Source organism: Emys orbicularis, chromosome 4, assembly GCF_028017835.1.
Source record: "Emys orbicularis isolate rEmyOrb1 chromosome 4, rEmyOrb1.hap1, whole genome shotgun sequence".
Classification (NCBI taxonomy): Eukaryota; Metazoa; Chordata; order Testudines; family Emydidae; genus Emys; species Emys orbicularis.
Window position 1 is genome coordinate 5,019,471 of NC_088686.1, and position 15,526 is coordinate 5,034,996.

Genomic DNA, 15,526 nt, shown 5'->3' on the forward strand with positions numbered 1-15,526 from the left:
GTGTCCAGTCATCATCTTCATGGCCTCATCATGGCCAAAACTGGGCTCTTGCTTTTTTTGAAACATCCCTATCCTCTCCCCTTTTCTCCATCACTGTGGAGACCACCACTATCATCCCAGCCACTTAGGTCTCTAACCTATGTGTTATCTTTGACTTGGTCCTCATACTGGACCTACATATTCCAACCATTCACAAAACCAGCTAGTGTTTCTTACTCGCCCTCTCTAAAATCCAGGCTTTCCTCTCTGCCCACTCAGCCAGAACTCTTGTCGAAGCCCTCGTCACGTCAAACCTGGATTATCACAGCCTCCTTTTTTCTGGCCTGGGGACCACCAGATCCTGGAGTATTTTCTGGGTTTTGGATCCAACCTGGATCAGAAACCACAGGGGTATTTTCAAGCTTCCCGATTACAAACCTGCCCCACCCTGCCTGTGCTTCTCAACCCCCTTTTTCAACTCTTCATCATCCCCCAACTCACTCACTGTTAAGAGTCTTCAGAGAAATGAGTCCCTCAGCCATCCATCCTCTCCCTGGCAGGAGCTGTCCATTCCTCAGAATTGACACTTCTGGGAAGATTACCACCCACGTGGCTCCTTCCCTCTGTCTCATCCCAGCCCACGGCACACTCCCAGGGAGCTTTCTGCAGTGAATGGTAGCTGGTCTGACAGGCATGCACATGAGGATTGAGCCTGCACCATTCACGTCCATAGTAAATTACACATAGCTCTGCCTGTTATTAGGGTTGCCTAACATTTCCCATTATAAGATCCTGTTTTTAGTTGCTTGCAACTTGGGCAAACATCAACAGTTTGGGCTGAGGCTAATTTTTAATTTCAGCAACAATGGGTCAGCTGTTTCCAAGACTGAGGACGGGGAAAAGAAAGTCGTTTCCCCCCATGTTAAAATTTTCTTTGAAAAGCTCTAGCGCCTCCATGCTTCGGAGAATGGATTGGCTCTGTGGTCAAGGAGGAGGCTTTGTGGCAGGGACTTACAATTTGCCATCCTTGTGAAAACCTGCCCACATTCGGTACTAAGTTATAAGCCTTTGAAAAATTACAGTTCACACATGCTCAGCAGAGACTTTAAATGCCGGGTTTAGCAGCTACATTCCCCACAGATTCCATCTGCACTGGGCATGCTCCTGCCGAGGGCTGAGCAGGACTTTCTCCTCTAATTGCAACTCCGGGCTGCTCTGAGCTGTGCTGGGTCCGGGCACCTGACCTGAGAGCCAGGAGATTGTGACAGAGAGGTGGAAGCTGCCTGATTTGACTGCAGAGGGGACAAGAGCCAGATATGCAGGTGGGGAAGGGGGAGCAGATTGGTACAAAGAGCCAGGGGTGAGGGGCAGGGAGACTGAGACAAGCTAGCCACAGAGACTGTGGGTTGGGAAATGTGTGTGTGTGGGGGGGGGGGAACTGGGAGTAGGTAGATGAAGAGAGGAGACTGATATTGGATGAGTAGCCTTGGGTCACGCTGGAACTGGCCTGGCAAGGACACGGGATTGGGAACCAGTGAGGCAGGGGAAGGAGGTTCATAGAATCATAGAAGATCCGGGTTGGAAGAGACCTCAGGAAGTCATCTAGTTCAAACCCTGCTCAAAGCAGGACCAATCCCCAACTTGAGGGAGGTTGAGGGAGAGGAGACAGATCTGACAAGGAGATGGGGTGTGGGGAGAGAACACCACAGACATCCTTAATTCTGGTGTTTCCTAACTTTTCAGTGCTTGGCTTTTCATCCTAAAAATGTGCTTTTTATGCAGGTTCTGTGTGTAACAGATCTATATTTATTCAAATATTTTAGTGGAATAAACCTGTTACAATCTGCATTTTAATTATGTTCTGTAGGATTCAGTACTGTGCTGCCTGAATTGTAGGCATCCTTATAAACACACTCTTAGCCATCTCCACAAAAGAGGAGGCTATATCTGTTGATGTCGGACTTTTCATTATGTTGACTGGTCTTTTAATATAGTCGTTATTTTTTTGCCATCTTTTAAGTTGCAGAGCATGGTGAATAGGAGGCACACAGCACTTAGTTTTCCTGTGTCTCTGTCATAAAATGCATTGTGAGCTATTGACACAACATTTATGCTTATTCTGAATTTTAAAAGGTTTCTTGAGCTATTTCCCTGTCAGTTTCCATGGGTGAATGTTCATGGACTTTGGGAACAACTATATGAAATCAATGCTAAGAATGAACCCATTGTTGTTGCCCAAAGAGACAATTTGTACATTTGCAATGATAACAAATGATATAAAAAGTCAGTGCCCGGAATTTAAACATCTTTTTAGCAACTAACATTAGGCAATTTGGATCTGATCCCTGAGAAAATATCTGTGTCCTTCCGGACTGTGTTCACTGCTGGGTGAAGAAGATATTAGCTTCCCACCTTTCTTGCTCTTGAAGTCACTGTACTGTACTTTTATTTTCCTAACAGTTGCAGCTATCCCAAGACTGGAGTAACCCCTGTGCATGACCCCATGATCTAAAGAAGGTTATGCCCCAACCTAACCTGTGAATATAAAAGAGTTTGTATCTCAGCTACACAGATCACTGGACTGGGGCCTGAATGTGCTATCATAAAAATCTATATACTGCAGCTCGGAGCATAATACATTAGAAGCAAGAGGGAGATCAAGGAGAGGGTAGGCCTATTACTCAATGAGGGGGAAAAAACAATAACAGAAAATGTGGAAATGGTAGAAGCGCTAAATTACCTTTTTGTTTAAGTTTTCACCAAAAAAGTTTAGTAGCGATTGGACGTCTAACATAGTGAATGACAGTGAAAATGAAGTAGGATCAGAGGCTAAAATAAGGAAAGAACAAGTTAAAAATTACGTAGACAAGTTAGATGTCTTCAAATCACCAGGGCCTGATGAAATACATCCTAGAATACTCAAGGAACTGACTGAGGAGATATCTGAGCTATTAACGATTATCTTCAAAAAGTCATGGGAGATGGGAGAGATTCCAGAGGACTGGAAAAGGGCAAATATAGTGCCCATCTATAAAAAGGGAAATAAGGACAACTCAGGGAATTACAGAACAGTCATCTTAACTTCAGTGCCCAGAAAGAGAATGGGGCAAATAATTAAGAAATCAATTTGCAGAGACCTAGAAGATAATAAGTAACAGTCAGCAGGGATTTGTCAAGAACAAATCATGTCAAACCAACCAAAGAGCTTTCTTTGATGGGTTAACAAGCCTTGTGGATGTGGGGAAGTGGTAGATGTGGTATATCTTGACTTTAGTAAGGCTTTTGATATGGTTTTGCATAACCGTCTCATAAACAAACTAGGGAAATGCAACCTAGATGGAGCTACTATAAGGTGGGTGCATAAGTGATTGGAAAACCGTTCCCAGAGAGTAGTTATCAGTGGTTCACAGTCAAGCTGGAAGGGCATATCAAGTGGGCTACCACAGGGATCACTTCTGGGTCCGGTTCTGTTCAATATCTTCATCAGTGATTTAGATAATGGCATAGAGAGTACACTTATAAAGTTTGTGGATGATACCAAGCTGGGACAGTTGCAAGTGCTTTGGAGGATAGGATTAAAATTCAAAATGATCTGAACAAACTGGAGAAATGGTTCAAGGTAAACAGGATGAAATTCAATAAGGACAAATGCAAAGTACTCTACTTAGGAAGGAACAGTCAGTTGTACACATACAAGAGTACTGAGGAAAGGGATCTAGGGTTCATAATGGACCACAAGCTTATTATAAGTCAACAGTGTAACACTGTTGCAAAAAAATTCAAACATCATTCTGGGATGTATTAGCAGGAGTGTTGTAAGCAAGACACAAAAAGTAATTCTTCCACTTTACTCTGCACCGATTAGGCCTCAACTGGAGTACTGTGTTCAATTCTGGATACCATATTTCAGGAATGATGTGGACAAATTGGAGAGAGTCCAGAGAAGAGCAACAAAACTGATTAAAGGTCTAGAAACATGACCTATGAGGGAAGATTGAAAAAACTGGGTTTGTTTAGTCTGGAGAAAAAAAGACTGAGAGGGGACATGGCAGTTTTCAAGTACAGAAAAAGTCGTTACAAAGAGGAGGGAAAAAATGGTTCTCCTTAACCTCTGAGGATAGGACAAGACACAATGGGCTTAAATTGCAGCAAGCAAGGTTTAGGTTGGACATTAGGAAAAACTTCCTGTCAGGGTAGTTAAGCACTTGAATAAATTGCCTAGGGAGGTTGTGGAATCTCCAGCATTGGAGATTTTTAAGAGCAGGTTGAACAAACACCTGGCAGGGATGGTCTACATAATACTTAGTCCTGCCATGAATGCAGGAGACTGGACTAGATGACTTCTTGAGGTCCCTTCCAGTCCTACGATTGTATGATTCTATAAATGGGTGAAACAACTCAAACCTTTTTGTCATGTAGGTGGAGTCTGAATACCTAAATCAAGTGTCAGAATGTAATCAGATGCAAATAATGTTATGAAAATACATCCCTCTAGCTTTAGCAGCTCCGTTCATGAAATTGCTCTTCCACTCACATCATTTTCTTCTACTGCCTCTCTAAAAGTCTGACTGATCCACTACATTTATCAGCAGAAATCCATTCATATTATAGAGTTTTCTGCTGAGAAGGAAGTAATGAAAGTTAAGGCATAATGCTATGCACAGGCTGAATTTTTTATGTGGAAATTAATTTTGGTAATGACAGATGAGAGCGTAAACTCTAAAGCATATGAAATTTCATATTCTTCACTGAAGTATAAGGTCATGCTGTTGTCATCATTTTGTGCACAAGGTTATGATAACCCCCCCCATCTCCCTCCCCCCCCACACACACATAATGGATTCATCTTTTGGTAAGTTACCAGTCTGATAGTGTTAATCAAAGTCAGGAATATGACTTAGGAATCCCAGACATCTCTGCAGCATGAGAGTGCATGTAAAGAACAGACGTGGTGTGTGTGAGTGAGTCTGTATATCTGGATTAGCTATTGTAAGAACAATTAATTGAGGACTCTTTCTCTTCTCCCTCTACACATTATCTCTGGGTAATCTCATCTGCAAACACAATTCAATACCATCTCTATGCTGACAACTCACAGTTCTCCCTACCTCAGACCTGTCTCCTTTTGTCCAAACTAAAATCTTGGCCTATCTTTCTGACATCTTCTTGTGGATGTCTAGCCACCAGCTGAAGTCCAACATGGCTAAAACCCTCCCTATTGCCTCTTTTCTCAATCAGTGTGGATAACACCACCATCCCGCCTGTCACTCAGGCCTGTAGCCTGGGTGTCATCTTCGACTCAGGCCTCTCTCCATCCAGCCTGTGTAGATTCTTTCTGCAGAACAGAATATGCGGCCTTTCCTACCCATCTGCACAGCTAAAATTCTCTCTGCCTTGTGCCTTTTTCACGGCAACATCCTTTTCTCTGACCTTGACAAATGCAGTCTTGCCCCACTCATATCCATTCAGAATGCTTCTGCAAAGATCTTTTTCCTAACCCATCGCTTTGGCCACATCACCCTTCTCTTTGCCTGCCTTCATGGACTCCTCCTTCTTTATTACATCAAACATAAGCTACTTTTCTTCACTTTCAAGGTCTTTCATGGCCTATCCCCACCCTATCTATCATCTCATGTACACTACCAAGATGTCGACTCCCGCTTCCGATCAGCCCATGGTTCCGGCCTCCATCACCTGCTTGTTAAATTTTCAAACAAGGACCTTTGTGCTGTCTCCCATGCTGCCCCAATAAACATCCACAGATCTAATGCATTTTATCCCTCAAATACCTCCTTAAAGCGCTACTTTGCTGTGATGCCTATAAAAAACTTGACAACAATTAGGAAGCTGAGACCACTGCCTGTCATGATGACCAATATTGCCACATTCTTTTGGTGTACTGCCCTGACTGTATCCGTTCTCTCTTGTTTTATAATTAGATTGTAAGCTCCTTGGGCAGGGACCAACTTTTTCACAAAGAATCCTGGTTCATGGGTAGGACTTCTAGGCACTATGTTAATACCTATAAATAATAAGAAGAATGAGATAATACAAGCAAAGGAATAACGTTTCAAAACAGCTAAAGGGTACGTTTTCCAAACTTGGGGACAGATTTTCAAAGGAGCTGAGCACCCAACATACAGCCAAGGTGCTGAGCTCCTTTGAAAATCGGGCCACTTGCAAGCATCTAGGCTGTCTCAGCAAGTTGGCAAGAGGGTTCCTTTCAAAGTGGGCCATTGAAAAATGAACAAAAACAAAATTAAAAAAAAACAAACAAACCATGACAATAAATATGAAAGATTCAGAATTCCTAAAACATAAGTGAACAATGAAATCTGAGCATACCATCTTATGAATGCTATTATTAAACTGTTTGTTACTTCTTTGTAGGCACTGAACTTTGGAGTTATGGAAATACTACGTCCCTAGGGATGACATAATGTGCTACCAATTGGTTGAGGCCCCACCAGACTGCTAGCACTCTCCAATGTATGTCACTTTTCAAGAAACTATGGTTCCTACACTGCCCCTCATCCTTTGGATGAGCAGACTGCAAACACCTCCAAAGTCATGTCATTGTACTCCGTCAAAACCCTTCTTAAAGCTCTCCTGTGCGGTCATGCCTACTAAAAACTTCAGATCAAGTAGGAAGCTTGTGCGCTGTGACCACTGCCTGTCATACTGACCAATATCGTCTCCCGGTTTCCTTGTGCTCCCCCATCTGTTGTCTCTCGTATATTTAGATTGTGAGCTCCTTGCAGCAGGTCTGTCATTTTGTTCTGTTTGTTTGTTTGTTTGTACAGGCCCTAGCACAAATGGGTACTGGGTCTATGATTAGGTCTCCTAGGCTCAACAATAATACAAACAACAACATTAATGGTAGAGTAACAGAAAGCTTCCATTCAAGACCCATTCTTTCAATTATTGTAGTTGATACAATTTGGTATCTGCTAATACATGACCGGACAAAGCAACTGTCTTTCCCGTAATGCTCAAGAGATAAATTCATTAATGCAAGCTAGATACTAGAAGTGCTAATAGAGAACTGTGCATCATACCCGCTGCATAAATATAGGTTTTGTACTGTAATGTGCTGAGCAGGTTTAAATTTACTCTTGCATGTTTATACTGTATAATGAAAATCTAATCAAGGCAGTCTGAGCAGGCAGCAATTACTTGTATTGACATAATATGCCAGCTTGTGACATATATATGGTGGCAGCGTATGTGGCATCTGTAATGGTGTGAATTGCATAAGTGTCAACAGCAGTGAAAGCAAGTACCTAGAAGGGAAAAGCACAGAGAAAATCTCAACAGTACGCAGAGATTTGCATTTGCAATACAATGGACGCCAAAGGTACTAAATGCAACTCAATATGGTTTAACCTCATTCCACAAGGTTTGCCCAGGACATTGCAGGATACCGTCATATCTGTCACACTGCCCATGTGTAGCATCACGAGGACAGAAATTAGCTCAATGACCTGAGTTCCCTGTTGGTGTCAAAGGATACAGTTCCATTGACCTCAATGGAGTTTTGTCTATTTACACCAGAAGAGAATTTAGCCCATTATCTTCAGCGGGAGTCAAAGGTCCATTTAGGCACCTCATTGAAGGAGAACTTCAATAGCTAGGACCTTATTCCAGCAGCAGCACCATTAACGTAAATAGGACTGGTGAGCTAAGATGCTCCTAGACCAGAAGTAGAGCATCAGCATTTGCTGGGTTAAGGTTTCAGGTAAACCCTTAACTTTGAGATTTCTTGATTTTTGAGTGATTAACTGAGCAACCTTCATGTTCTGAATATTGTTCTATCTATTGTTGCCAATTGAATGATTTTCACACAAATACAGTCCCCTGCCTAACTCATATGAAGAATTTGCAGCTGTACTATTTCTAACATTTCAATTAAAAGAATCATTCCCTACCATATTGGCCATTGCATATAATGTTTACAATGACAGGGCTCCGCTTGCTACATTTGGAATTCAAGCCCCATCTCCTGTGGAATAAGCCTAAGTTATCAATAATATTACAAAATGAAAATTGTAAAACAGCACCGTTGCATCTCCAACTCAATTTACCAAACCCCACAGAATCAATAAGAAGCATGCCTTCGCATGCTGTATTCACTTTATTTGCCAAACTATCTCTCTCTGTTATTTCACAAGAACGGATGTAACAAGACAAATTTAAAAAAAGCCTTATCTAGCCTCACAAAAGCAAATTCATGCCATGAACAACCCTTTAAGACTGCACATGTCCCTCTGCTGGAAGCTGTTTGAAATTTTTCATAAAGAAACAATGTTAAAAGCATTCAATATATATTTGAATTAGCTTTCTCTATACCTTCTCTTTTCCCCCCTACAAATGAAATACTTCAGCCACGAGCACTTGTTTCTGGGTGGCTGAAAAATAGAAATATTTGCATTCGTAATCCCTAGTTTTTATACATGCTCTGTGACAGAGCAAATGAAAATGCCTTGATCTTAACTGGCTTTTTCCCTGCACCAGGCCGAGTATGTGGAAGATGGCAAAAGGTCCCCCTCTCACGTAACTTACACAGCATTTGTTTCCAGCAACTTGGATTTTGTCTATGTTCAAGTGAATACATTTCACAAAACTCACTTTCATTTAAATTATAATATACTATCTGTTGTGTTGGTACTCTTGGTTGTGTGGGTGCTCTTTCACAAGATGGTGGCTCCGCCCCGCCCCACTTTTTTTGTCTTTCTTGATTTCACTGATCCATCACTAAACCAAATGCAACATCTTTCTTAACTACTTATCACAGTTTGCTGGGATCTGAGGCACCTTCCTCTCCAACTTCTCTTCAATCTTCCCTTGAAAAGGCTGGTTAATGTGATTCTTCCGTGTCATGTTCTTCTGCACCTAACTTCTCTCCCTGTGTCTGAATCAGTTTTGTCTTTTACCCCTATGGCACGGTGTATGATACTAGTATCTTGGCATAGAGACACTGAGCTGTTTCTGGTAACACTCCCTGATAGTCAGACCAGGTGGGTCCTATTCTGGGACCTGGCATGAGTTTTCCCAACCCTAGATGTAATTTAGAGCAGCCTCAGAGATGCTTTAAACTTCGCTTCTGATGGCTCCCTTGGGGCCTGATAAGCAGCGATTAGCCGTAGTGCCTATGCTGCAACCTGCTCCTGATCCACTCCTTATGCCAGGGGCTGGAAACAGAGCTCGCATATAGACCTTAATTCCACCACATGCTGCCCAAGGAGGCTCCTTGCATAGGAGGTATTTTCAGGGCGATGTTTCCAACCACTCTAAGGCCTACTTATCCCCCCACGGTTGCCTAAAGTAGCATAACAGAGTCAGGCCTCTGTCTCATAAGAACATAAGAAGAGCCATACAGGGTCAGACCAAAGGTCCATCTAGCCCGGTATCCTGTCTTCTGCCAGTGGCCAATGCCAGGTGCCCCAGAGGCAGGGCCGGCTCTGGCTTTTTTGCCGCCCCAGGCAAAAAAGCCTCCCGCCGCCCCCCCCCCCCGCCCCCGGCGGGGAGCGCGGCAGGGGAGGGCGCCGAGCCTGGCCGCGGGCCCGCTCTCCCCGACCGGCCGGAGCGCCGGGGGGAGGGCGGCGAGCCCGCCGCGGCTCCACTGGCGGTCGGAGTGCTGGGGGGAGGGCGGCGAGCCCGCTGCGGCTCCACTCTCATAACCTAGCTCCCGTTTTATGTTCGCCCAACTAAGCAATCCCCGGACCTGCTTCACCTTGGCTAATCTGGCAGTGAGGGGAAAATTCCTTCCCAGTCCCCTGAGAAAGAAACAACTAGCGCAATGCCCACAGTGCATCCTGAGGAAACCTGGTATTTTACCACTTCCGTGAGTAAGAGAGTGGGTGCTGCTCCACCAGGTCCTGGGAAGTGAGGGCTTTTCCTGCACTGGCATGGACCTATATAGTTCCCCCTCTCTTCTGGGGGGGAAATGAGTCATGCTGACCTGGGCTGCCACTGCAGTTGAAAATCACTCCCTGGCACTCTAGCACTTAAAGGGGCACACACCATTTCCAATAAGCCAGACAACGGCCCCCACCGCTTAATGTGCGGTGAGATCATTCACTGCCATTTTGGAGTTTTCAACTTCTGCTGTGCTGCCAGCAAACATTTTCAAAATTGTGAGTGCCTGAGCCAGTCAGACCAGAGACTGCATAAATGGGAAAACCGTACAAACAGATCCCTTTAACTCTGCAGCATCACTACACTCTGATTGGCTGACACACCCCAATTTACTTAGAGTGCTCTATAATCAAAGAACAATTTTACAGCACCACAATTTCTTTTTCATGAGGAAAACGTTAGTCTGCAATCTTTTACCATTGGGTTTCTTTTCTATTTAACAATTGAACTGTTACATTTATACCATGCACAAGCTTCCACAACGGTCCGCCAAATGCACAAAACGTTGAGGAGAAAGCAAACATTTTATGAAAATTGCATTAAGACATCAAGATAATTCACCTTGCTTCAGTCTCTTTAAATTCACACCGAAGAACCCAGCCGGTATAAACATGCCATAGACTGTATATTCTGAAAATTTTACCTGAATTTTTCCCAGAATAAAACAGCAACGCATCGATTTTGTACGGAAAGCAGGAAAAGTTTTTTAAGTCTCTGGTTTCAGCATTAGTAATGTAACAAGCATTTTGTTAATGGGATAAATGTGGCACTCTTTATCTAATCACACACAGACACTAACCTTCCTACCTAGCCAATAATCTACCACTAGTGCTTCACAACACTTTAGGAAATTTTAAAACTGCCACTTTCTCAAACAAAGCCATGCAGAAGTCTTTTAATTTTAGAGCAATATACTCAATATTGGCTGACTGATGAAAGGATGGTCTTGTGCTTCATAAAATGGCCTGGAACTCAGGATATCTGGGTTCCACTTTGGGCTCTTGCAGGATTTGCTAATACCATAGGAGAACCTCTGTTCCTGTGGGCCTTCCACCTCTAGCTCTAAGTTTCTAGTGCCTTCCTTGTGGGTTATCTTGTCTCTGGGCCACCTGGCAGGAGTATCCTCCAACCTGCCAATGCATTCATCTCCTTCCCCCTTTTTATAAGAGTCTCCCTCTTCTCTTTTAATTAAAGAAGGTGTTTGAGGACCTTGCTACCTAGGCCATTTGTGGCCAGCCAAATAAAAAGAAACATAGAAACAAACACACACACAAAAAAAAACCCCAACAAATGCTTGAAACCTGCATATAATAAACAATAGCCACAAGAACAACAGAAGTTTCCTTGGCTGGGATGCTTTGGGAAGTCTGCATGTGGCAGGTTGTACAAAGAAGGTGGGTACTGGGCACTTGTCAGTTCCCCATCTGTGTTCTTTATCTAAGCCTTATCAAAACAGCCAGATCAGCCAAGTCTTCCAAAATAAATAAGACACAGGTAAACAAACCGACCTGCCCTGCACTTTCCAGGAGTGACCAGGGGCCCTGATTCCTAGTTCTGAGAGACAGAGCTTGGCTGGAAGCATAAGGGACCAACCTGATTCCTCGGAAGTTCCAGCTCCTCCTATTCACGGAAGACCAGCCTCAGGGGCTAAAACCAAAGTCAGGACCATGATGTCCTGACTGCATCCCTGAGACCACTTCACCTCATCAGGAAGAGCATTGTCTGTCCCAGGAAATCCTGGTACAGGCTCATGTGGGTTCCCTTTACAATCCTTAAAGGGCTGGTATGCTCTGTTACAAAGTGAGAGGAGAATCAGGCCAGCTGGATCCAGAAAGGCTTAGAACATAAGAACGGCCATACTGTGTCAGACCAATGGTCCATCTAGCCCAGTGTCCTGTCTTCCGACAGTGGCCAATGCCAGGTGCCCCAGAGGGAATGCACAGAACAGGGCGATTATTGAGTGATCCATCCCTTGTCATCCACTCCCAGCTTCTGGCAGTCAGAGGCTTAGGGACACCCAGAGCATGGGGTTGCATCCCTGACCATCTTGGCTAATAGCCATTGATGGACCTATCCTGCATAGAGGTGTCTAATTCTGTTTTAACCAAGTTATAGTTTTGGCCTTCACAACATCCCCCGGCAACCAGTTCCAAGGTTGACTATGTTGTGTGAAGAAATACGTCCTTTTGTCCTGCTGCCCATTAATTTCATTGGGTGACCCCTAGTTCTTGTGTTACGAGAAGGAGTAAATAACACTTCCTTATTCACTTTCTCCACACCTGTCATGATTTTACAGACTTCTATCATAAACCTGCTTAGTCATCTCTTTTTCAAGCTAGACAATCCCAGTCTTTTTAATCTCTCATATAGAAGCTATTCCATGCCCCTAATCATCATGCTGCCCTTCTCTGTACCTCTTCCATTTCTAATATATCTTTCTGAGATGGGGCAACCAGAACTGCACGCAGTATTCAAGGTATGGGAGGACCACAGTGGCATTATGATATTTACTGACTTATTTTCTATCCCTTTCCTAATGATTCCCAACATTATGTTATCTTTTTTGACTCCCGCTGCACCCTAAGTGGATGTTTTCAGAGAACTATCCGCAATGGCTCCAAGATCTCTTTATGGACTGGTAACAGCTAATTTTGACCCGATCATTTTGCATGTATGGGATTATATTTTCCAATGTTCATTACTTTGCATTTATCAACACTGAATGCCAGTGAATTGTTCCATTAGCTGAAATCCTCCTGCATGGCATTCAGCATGCGTGTATCGTAACTGCCAAGGTAAGCAAACTCCCCATTATTAACATTCCAACCTTTGAAAAAGACTCTTATCTTTAGGAACATTCTTTGATTTGCTTCCCAGGCCTACCCTGGAGGCCTTTTTATTTTAACCACCAATCTGTGTAACACTTAACATGTCCTACAGCATTTCCTTTTGGTAGAAGAGTCAATTCACAAGTGTCAGCTGGAAGGTCTTAACATAAAGAATGAAAGGTAGCCAGTAATTTCTCAGATATAAATTATACGTTTAAGATCACAGACACACTTACACAGAATAAAAGGAAAGACCTCGTCTTTCTTTGTTTTATTAGCAGGTAGTAATTGTAGCTCAAGAAAGAGGTAATCAACCCGCTCCACCACTCATGTCATGCCTGTTGAAGAATTTACTGATCAGGAGGCTGTCTGGGATATATGATTGTTAGTATTATAGTGGCACTCAAAGGTTCCAGTCAGGATTAGGGCCCTACTGTGTTAGGTGCAAAACATATACATACATGGTCATTGCCCCAAGGAGTTTATAATTTTGATACGTCACCAACAACTATGGAAGCCAATGGAGTCTCTTCTTCACGTCAGAAAAGGACACAATCTCTCCTGAAGCAAATTTTTTAAGGGGAAGGCCTTCCCACTGTGGCTTTTCTTTGATTCTAGAATGTAAGCGTCTCCTGCTGTTCCCTGTGCATCTATGGATCTAGGTGTTTGAGGACACAGAAATCTCTATTTGAAGTTCAACTAAAGATAGAAAAAAATAGGTTCCAAAAGAGGGCTGCGTTAGGAATTCCCCCAACTGTAAAATCGCCTCATTGGAGGCTGATGTTCTTTCAAGTCTGACCCATTAATCCAAACCGATTACTAGTAATAGTACTTAGCTTTTAGGCAGCACTTTTCAGCGGCAGATCTCAAAGTGCTCTGCAAAGGAGATCAATACCACTATCTCCACTTTACAGAGGGCGAAGGGAAATGCCCAAGGCCACCGAGCAGGCTAGTGGCAGAACTGAGACTACACCCCCCATGTCTCCTTAGTCCCTGTCCAGTTCTCTACTCACTAAGCTACAGCAACTGACAGCAGCTGTCCTGAAGCCAGAGACATTGCTGGGGACCGAACCCATATATCCCGAGTCCCAGTCCAGTGCCTTAACCATAAGATTTCTGGATCAGACAGAGCAGGGGCTATAGCCTGGGTCTCCCACTTCCCATGCCAGTGCCCTAACCACCAGGCTATCGAGTGTGACAGTCATTGTGCCAAAACCATTCTGACCTATTCTAGGCCCAACGCAAAAGAGCCAGACACTCACGGCAGCACAAATATATTGGTTAATCGTATAGGAAACATGCTCCCATTGTATGCATGCTTTAGCACATCTACAACTCAGCCCAGTAAAAGGCCATTCATGACTGAAGAAATACTTTCGCACTTTATATTTTACAAAGGTTTCTCTTTAAGAAGCATCCACAGTAGCTGATCCATATTCCCTCAGCACAAACATGCTTTCTTAGGTACAATGTAATCAAACCTTCTAGTTCAGAAACAATTAGTGGCAGTCCCTAGTAAGAAAGGCTAAGGCATGAACCACTGATACTCATAAAACAATTTAATATCAAATAGATTATGACAGAACCAGCACAATCGCTTGATTCAGTCCACCATGTATAAGGTTGTAAAGAAGACACAACAACAGCATTTTATAGTTGAGCGGTTATGTGAAGCTGTGCGCCAAGTGGCAACACCATTCACTCGCGGGGTCACCACACCAACTCAAATTTGGCCCAGCCCCTCCTCCATCATACTTGCCTTCAAAAAACCCAGCAGGACCCATAGCGTCTCTTCTGTACTGCTGCCCTGCTTTGGAAGGCATGCTACACCAAAACCAGCCCTTTAACCAACTATGACTGCAACTTTTCAACCAGAAATCTTACAGCCGTAATCATGTAGGACAATGGAGTATAAGTTTGAGTTCAGGGCAATTGCAGCTTGACTTGGTAAGGTCTGGGGGCATCACAGGTCTGATACATTCATTCAGAAGGGAAGATATAGTCTGCCTCACCCTGTACGTCACCTCTCCACCAGCTGTGGGTTAAAACTTGGACTGAGAAAGTGTTAGCGGCTGAGGAAGAACCCATTCCACAAGGATATTTTGGAATCAGGCATTTTCCCCTCTACAATGTGAAGAAATACCGTAGATCAAAATGTCTTCAACTCGTATGGTGATTAAGCTACAGTACATCTGTAGGGCTTAGCACATACAAGTAGTCCAGAATCCAGAGAGGACCATAATAACCAGCAATAAGGTGCCACAAGTACTCCTGTTATTTTTGCGGATACAGACTAACACGGCTGCTACTCTGAATACTGTAATTTAGAATACATACCTCCAAGGTTTAGGTCAGGCATACTGAGATCAGTACAGAAGTACAAAAACATCCGTCTGTTTGGCCACATGTTATGGGTGGGAGTAAGAGGCGGCATTGCCTGTTAATCACAGTTTAGCAATGTACATAGCTGATGTTGCTTTAAAAAATTCCCAAATGACAGACTAATTCTGACTGCTAACGTTTGTATATTAATGTAATAGTTCTTCTGCAGATGGACTGGTACTGTCCACCCTTCACTACATCCGTTCTGTTCTAAAATGTCAAAATCACAAGGAATATATATTTAAATATGTTTAAGTAAAGTTTTCAAGATCTCAAAGATTGCAAGCTGCCTGTGTATGAAAGATATAACTATCTCTATATTTATCTATCTTTATAGGGAGGCATAGCGAAAGATACCTAGATATATGGCTAGATATAAAAAGTTTAATTTGGTTGCAAGTTTCTTTCAGGTAATCTTT

At 43.3% G+C, this 15,526-nt stretch overlaps 1 protein-coding gene across 2 annotated transcripts in view; it reads right to left on the reverse strand.

Annotated features, from left to right (window-relative positions):
- The window catches only part of MDGA2 (MAM domain containing glycosylphosphatidylinositol anchor 2), a 631,329-nt gene that overhangs the window by 76,279 nt on the left and 539,524 nt on the right, over positions 1–15,526 (reverse strand). The window lies entirely within an intron of this gene.